The following is an 8,191-nucleotide window of genomic DNA, read 5'->3' on the forward strand; positions in this document are numbered from 1 at the left end:
TCAATTTAGCAGTATCAGGTAAGGGAAGCTCTAAATGGGAAAGGAAGCGTGGGAAATAAGTATTTTACTCACTTTTTCAAGGGCGTTTGGAACACTTGCTGTGCCAACAAAGTGCTAGTCGCGTGAAGACTACCAAAAAAAAAAAAAGGACTTTACCAGTTTTTAAGGAGCTTCCAGCATAGCTCTTTGAGGCAAAAGTAGCAACTAGAGCAGTTAACGACACTCTAAGAACTTTGAGGGCAGGTACTGTCTTGTTCACAGTTTATGCATCCACAGTGACTATCAGATTGCCTGGCACATAGACGCAGGTCAATAAGTCATGAGTGAATGAATGAATGAATGAATACAACAGCTGCACAATCCTGTTTATTCATCAGTATTGGGGGACAAAGAAGAACAGATTAATGGAGGCTGAAGTAGTTAGATGACTTCAGGATTGTTAAGAAGGGGTTGGAGTGGATAAAGATGTGGAAGCTGAATGGGGAACACAAACTCTTTGAAAGTAAGCATCTTGTCTTATTCCTCTAGTGACTCATTTGTGTAGTACCTAATTGCTCAATGCCTTTCTCTCTCCTTCTCCCCAGAGTATGCTGAATGCTGAATTAATTCACAGCAATCTTTCAGGCATCTCTGAGCTTGAGGCCCTCTGCCTTTGCAGAAGCCTGGCATGATTAACTACACACAGTGTGATTGGAAAATGTCAGGGAGAAAAACATAGTTTCAGCCCAAGTGAGAAACTCAGGTAGATTTCCAAGAGAAGGTCATATTGGAGTTGAGCCTTGAAGAATGAGAAAGATTTTAGCAAACAGAGAAATACATGCATGGTGTGGAGCAGGAAGAGCATGAGGGGTGGGAAGGAAGAGGATTCTCTAGAGAGGGAGATTGGAAAGTACCAGGACTGTCTGAGAACAGAGGGTAACCCTATGAGCCTGGAGTAGAACTGGAAAGGTAGGTGTGGTGAGGCAGACTGTGAAGGGTGTTGAAGGCCATACTTGCAAGTTTGGACTCCATCCCATTTTGCAAAGTCTGGTCTTTGCAAAAGACCAGTGCAAGACTTCCTCAGAGAGCTTTTAAAAATGCAGAGTCCTAGGCTCACAGAATCAGAGGGAGTCTTGGAAATTCACATTTCAAATGAGCTCCATTTGTACGATATTGGAAGAGAATGTTGCTTTGGACAATAGGGACTGACAAAAGTCATTATACAGGGAAGTGACTTGATAAAATCTGCATTTTAGGAAGAGAGTTCTGAAGTTTGGCCCTGTAGGTGATTGTTATAGTTAGAACAGAGGAAGGGAGAACAGTTAAGTGTCTAAGGTTGGAGAGTGGGGTGAGAGGAATCTGTGAATTTTTTATAAAAAATTACATGTTTATTTTCACTAACCACTAATTGTAATCTATGCATTTAGTAACAAATCACATTAGTGTTAGTGAGATCTGTGACTTTATTTGCCAAAGAAATTATAGCTCTTTTCCTATCAAATTACAGATGTTGCAGACACAGTACTTATGCTTATCACTACCTCAGAATTAAGGCAGTTATTGGAACCACTGCTAGATCTTGTATTTAATGGGTTAATAAAGAAGTACATGAATTATTATAATATAATTAAAATGTTTATTTTAATAACTGTATTTCAATATAGTCTGTCTCTTTTGTAATCCCATGTTTTTGTTTGAGGCATGGGCTTCACCAGGCTACCAAAGCTGTGTGTGGCACAAAATAGGCTAGGAATTCTGGTCTAGCAGGATGTGTTGAAGGCTTGAACCAGGAAGGCTTGGAATTCAGGAGACATTTCAAAGGGAGAAGTGATGGGATAGCATCTGTATAAAAGAATAAATATCCAATCTTGGAAAGAAGTGGAAGTAGGTATGGAGGAGGAGAGCATAGTAGGCTAATTAGGAAATGTTATTGTAGGAATGGTTATCCCTGGGACAGCTGAAGGGCCCAGGAGAACCTTGAAACTTAATCAGGGTCTTAGTGGAGATTTACGAAGCAGCCATAAGGCCTAAATGTCGCCTAATTTACTGCTGAATAATTGACTTTGTTTTTCTCTGAAAATTAGAAACTCAACCAAATTACCCACAGATCATTTAATAGTAGTATTTGAAAAGAACTGGACGCTTGTTTACTTTGACTATTTTTGGAAATGATTGTGTTAAACCAATACCCATATTCAAGCTCAGTTCTAAAGCAGCACTTCCCAATCTCTGGAACCTGTGAATATGTTACCATACTTTGCAAAAAGGAATTAAGGTCACAGATGAAATTAAGGTTGCTGATCAGCTGACCTTAAAATAGAGAGATTATTCTGGATTATCTAGGTGGCCCAATATATTCACAAAAGCCCTTAAAAGCTGAAAAGGGAGAAAGAAGAGAAGGTCAGAGCATGCTATGTGAGAAGGACTTAACCTGCCCTTGCTGGCTTTGAAGTTGGAGGAAGGGGCCACAAGCCAAGAGATGCTGGTGACCTCTAGAAGCTGGAAAAGAAAAGGAAACAGTCTCCCCTAGAGCCTCTAGAAAGGAAGAAATGCAGCCCCACTAACCCCTTGATTTTAGTCCAGTGAGCACTCTGTCAGACTTCTGAAATATAAAGTTATAAGATAATAAATTTGTGTTGCTTTAAGTCACTAAATGTGTGGTAATTCATTACAGCAACGATAGAAAATGAATACAGTATCCATACATGTTATTTCACAGACCATAGAAAAAGGCTTTTGTTCAGATTGGAAATTCACACTCTGGGAATGGCAAAAGGGAAGGGAGGACCATGGAGTCATTAATTCACCTTTTTTTTTTTTTTTGAGTATGTTCACTGTACCAGGTATTGGAGTTGCAAAGTGAAAGAAAACAAAATCCCCATCCTCATATAGTCCAGTTTACAGTCTAACATTACATGCCCCGAATTGATCTTCCCTTTCCAATCTGCTCTTCCCATGGGATTCCCATCTTAATAAATAGCAACCCGATGCTTTCCATTCTTTAGGCATAATTCATTTGAAGTTATCCTTGATCCCTTCCTTTCTCTCAGACCCTACATCCAAGTCATCAGCTATCCTTATGCCTTTACTTACAAAATAGACCCAGAATCCAATCACTTTTTCCATTCCACTCTCACCTCCCTGATCTAAACTGCCATCATCTCTCCCATGGATTATTGAACACCTCTTAGTAGGAATTTCTGCTTCTGCCCTTTCCTCACTGCAGTCTTTCTCAACACAGCTGCCATACTGATTTTTTTAAATGAGTCTGGTCGAATAAAGTAACTTCTCAGCTCAAAACCATCCAATAACTCCCCATCTCATTCAGAGAGTGAAAGCCAAAGTCCTTATACATGACCTAGCTCCCTTTTGGTATATTATATAATTGTTTTCAACTACGTTATTTCCAACTATTACTGCCCTTCCCTGTAAGAGGGTCAGACATTCCCACCTATTGCCAAGCAGGTGGAATATTCCTCCAACATTATAGGGATTGACTGTATGACTTGCTTGGGCCAATGGAATGTGAGCAGAAAGGACAATGTGCCAGTACCAGGGAGAAGATTTAGGAGGCATTATGCATTCCATTAGCTCTCTTGATTTTCCTCTGCCATGAAAGTGACATGTGCCAAATAGGGACTGCTTGTTCAGCCTGAGTCCCAGAATAAAAAGACTTTCAGCAGCTCATCCACAGCCACCATATGCATACATAACATGAAAAGAAATAAATGTTTGTTGGTGTTTGTCACTGAGATTTTGGGGTCACTTGTTACTGCAGCAAAGAAGACTAATATGCTCCTACCACTTCTCTGACCAGCTTCATCTGTAGTCTTTCCCTCACTCGCTCTGCTCCAGCCATCATGACCTTCCTACTGTTTTCTTAAATGTGCCAGGCATACTCCGGCCCCAGAACCTTTATGCTTCCTGCTCCCTCTGCCTAGAAACACTCTTTCTCCCCCAGATATCTGCATTTCTGCCTTCCTCCCTTCTCAGGTCTTTGCTCCAATGTCTGTGTGAAGCCTTCCTGGGTCATCCAATATAAAATTGCAACCTCCCCACTCCTACAATTCCTCTTCTTTTCCTATTTTATTTTTCTCCTTAACAGTTATCTCTATTTAAAATACTAATTATTTTGCTCCTTTGTTTATTGTCTGTCTCCCCCTAGAATATAAGCTTGATGAGGACAAGGGATTTTGCCTGTTTCAATCACTGGTATTCCTAACACTTAGGACAGCATCTGGTGCATCATAGTCACTCAATAAATATATGTGGAATGAATAGTGGTGGTTGTGTAGGGTGAGCCCAGATCGTGTTCAGAGTCTATTAGAGTATTTTAAGTCAAATGCAGCTGAAATAGAATATGGAGAGGGGTATACTGATAAGGAATCTTCTGAAAAAAGGACTAAGTCGTCCAAGATATGAAATTATATTAAGACTGGGAAGTGGGGATGGAGGACACTTGGCAGTCTGAAAAGTGAAAAGTTGAGTGAAATCCATTTATTGCAGAATATTTTAAAAGGAGAAATTCCTAAATTGTCAGAATCATACAATACAATACAATTGTGCCTTTCTAGGTAAAGATAACAATTTTAAACTTCATTTGTATTGAAGCATAGCAAACAATTATTGTTGAAATTGAGGGATAGTCTCGTACAGAGGTTAAGAGTGTGGCCACGGGAGCCAGACTGCTGGGGCTCGCAGCCTGGCCGCCTGCTCACTGTTCTCTGTATCCCTCCCAGAGTCACGTGGCCTCTCGGTGCCTCTGTTTCCTCATCATAAAATGGGAATGGAGATAATAGTAAAAAGCAGCTCGAGCTAGAAGCTAACAGAGCAGGAGATGCTGCAGACCTGCGACTTATAGCAGCTCAGAAACCTCTGAGCTCTTCAAGTCTGCAACAAAAAATAGCCTCCAATAAAACTACATTGCAGAAATATGGGAAGGAAACAGAACGGGAAGAGTAAAAAGTCGAAGAGGCAGAGCCTGAAGAATTTGTGGTGGAAAAAGTATTGGACCAGCTTGGAGTGAATAGGGAGGTGGAAAATTTCCTCAAGTGGAAGGGATTTACAGATGCTGACAATACCTGGGAACCTGAAGAAAATCTAGATTGTCCAGAGTTAATTGAAGCATTTCTTAATTCTCAAAAAGCTAGTAAAGAAAAACATGGTACAAAAAGAAAATCTTTATCTGACAGTGAGTCTGATGACAGCAAATCAAAGATGAAAAGAGATGCTGCTGACAAACCAAGAGGCTTTGCCAGAGGCCTTGATCCTGAAAGAATAATGCTGCCACAGACAGCAGTGGAGAACTGATGTTTCTCATGAAATGGAAAGATTCAGAGGAGGCAGACTTGGTGCTGGCAAAAGAGGCAAATAAAAAGTGTCCTCAAACTGTAATTGCTTTTTATGAAGAGAGACTAACTTGACACTCTTCTCAATAATTGTTTGCATTGCTTTATCCATGTATTTACACATGTATTTATATATATAAAATCTGGGTCTTAGTTTTTGATTTACTAGTGTGAAGAAATAACTACATTCTAATGAAAATCAAGTTTGATATGTTCGTTTTGAAAGTAGTACTGGGGGGGGTGTTGGGTAGTTTTGCATCAATAGCACTGGTTACTTTGAATAAATAAATAAAAGCTTTCTGTAGTTGCCTCCTTCAGCAGAAAAGAACATTTGATGCCATAGTATAGTATTTCCTCTGCATTAGAGAACAACTTTTCTAAGTGTTGGGGGAAATTTCCACAGTCGTTACTCAATCAAAACTTGTGTTTAACTCATATGCCTAAAGACAATTCTGGATTTTTTGTTTGTTTGTTTGTGCGTGTATACATTAAATACATATGTAAACGGCTTTCTTTTTTTGTTTATTTGTTTTTAAACATTCACCAAAACAAAAACCTTGGGTAAGCTCGTGTTTCTGAGATGCCATCATTCTGTACAACCTAAGAAATAAATCACTTCAAGTTAAATTGAATTTTTTCCTGAAGCTATAACTTTTCAAATTAAATAGATGATTCTGTAATTGAATAATATAAAAGCAGAGCCATATCAGAATCCATATCGATATCTATAGTCATACAAATGCAACCATTTATTTGCAAAATTTCTGACAGGAAAAATTTTATCACTACCAACAATCTGCCCAGATGAGGAAACTAGACAAGTCCTGCTGTTTTAATTGACTAAGCAAGACTTAGTTAAATGGACATTTAAAGATTCCTCTAGTGAGCCACTGCTTTACAAAAAGTTGAAATCCCTGTGATGTACTGACTAAAAGGTCATGATTTATGGCATGTCTAAGACTTGGCTCATGGAAACATAATCAGATGGTTAGAGATTTTGACAGTTTAGGACTTGCTGGCATAAGTGGGTGAACAAACTTTTGTAATCCAAACTACTGGTCTGCATGGTTTTTCTTTATCACTACTCATTCCTTACATGTGGGCTCAGTCTTTTCAGTATTTGGGTTGCTGGTTCAGCAGAAGCCAGGAAAACAATAACTTTGTAGTAATCAGAATGTTACCCAGCTGTATATTGTTTATTATAAATACTGGTGAAGAGTGGTCAATAAATAGTTTTATATTCCTTTTTTAAAAAAAAGATAATAGTAATAATAAAATGTGGTTAGGGTTAAGTTAAAAACACGTGTAAAGTACTTAGAATTGTGCCTGGCACATAGGAAGCACTCCACAAATGTGAGCTTTTATTATTATTACTACTTGAAAAAATACCTATGAAAAAATCTGAAGGGTAAAATGTTTATACACAAACACAGACACCCACACCCACACTTTGGTCAAGATTTTGTAATCAAGGGACTAGGTATAAAATAAAATTGCTGATATTTTGACCATGGGCTATAAAATAATATTCAATCTGTGTTGATTGATTAAAATGAGGAAAACCAGTCTGAGATGATTGAGTTGATGATGATGAAACTTTATTTCATTATGTCTTCACAATCCCATTGTGAGGTAGATTTTATTACTATCCCCATTAAACAGATTTTAATTATAGATTTTATTGTTATCCCCCGCTGTTAAACTCCTGAAATCATACCCCTAACCATTTAACAAGATGGTACAAACTGAGCATTGAGGAAATGACAAGGATGATGTCATGGTAATGACCTTGATGAATGTTATATCAAAAGTGATGAACAATTTCACAGAAAACTTTCAGAGGTATTCTCTGACAGCACAAATAAGTGGTTATGTGTTCACATGCTAAGACAAAAGTGCAATTTAAATGCACATAATTTGAATTATGTATATCTCTGCACATTGTGGGCCTGTCTCTTTCAGTGGACTTTAAGCTAACCTTTGTGGCTGCGGGACCTGTTGAGAACCCAGCACAAGGCAGCACAGAGCAGCAACCTGAGATGGGAATCTCAGCCAGAGGCAAGGGAACCAGTGTCCTGTGTGCTTCCATGGCAGGACCTGTGGCTGAAACTTCGACGTTTTGGCAGGTCACTGCCCTGTGCTTCAGCTGAATGGCTCCACTAGAACCACAAGATCTTACCAGTAAGATTGCAATAAATAATCTTTTGTTTGTTGCAATAAACCTTTGCTCACAGAACACCCTTCTATGAATATACATATTGATTTACCCCAGGGCAAAACTTAGAAACCATATTCTTATTACTAAATGATAACGCTTAACATATGAAATCATAAACCAGAATTTACTAACAATATCATCTTTTTATGCAGCCTAAGTCAGAACCATGGCTCCAAAAACTCCAAAAGGAAAGAAACCAACTGGCCAAAAAAAGTCAGCACGTGGCAAAAAACCCCCAAAACATGTATTACCTGGTAGGATTGTTTTTTCAATTAATGGGATTTTTTGTGGATTTAGTATTTGTACAGATATTAGCAGCCAAAATGATCATGGTTGTACATATCAAATAAAATATTTTTTCTGTCATAAAATGAAATGCATGTGGAATTAAATATATAGGGATTAATTCTTTTGATTTATTTCATTACAATAACAATTAAATGCCATAGCAAATATATCACTGAGATAACTGTGAGAAAGACAATTATTTAGATTTTCTCTCTTTAATTATTCATAAGATAGTGTAAGCCTTCACTGTATGTTTGCATTTATGTTTTGAGGTTTGGTAAATGATTGTAATAAACTCAGATACATATTTGATTCAAAAATGTAAATTTGACATAATTTTATTATATTCTAGTTAGTG

General features: G+C 38.0%; 1 pseudogene; it reads left to right on the top strand.

Annotated features, from left to right (window-relative positions):
• The first annotated feature begins 465 nt into the window (after window positions 1–465).
• On the top strand, window positions 466–6,163 carry LOC134384191 (chromobox protein homolog 3-like; annotated as a pseudogene).
• Window positions 6,164–8,191: the final 2,028 nt, after the last annotated feature.

Source organism: Cynocephalus volans, chromosome 8, assembly GCF_027409185.1.
Source record: "Cynocephalus volans isolate mCynVol1 chromosome 8, mCynVol1.pri, whole genome shotgun sequence".
NCBI lineage: Eukaryota > Metazoa > Chordata > Mammalia > Dermoptera > Cynocephalidae > Cynocephalus > Cynocephalus volans.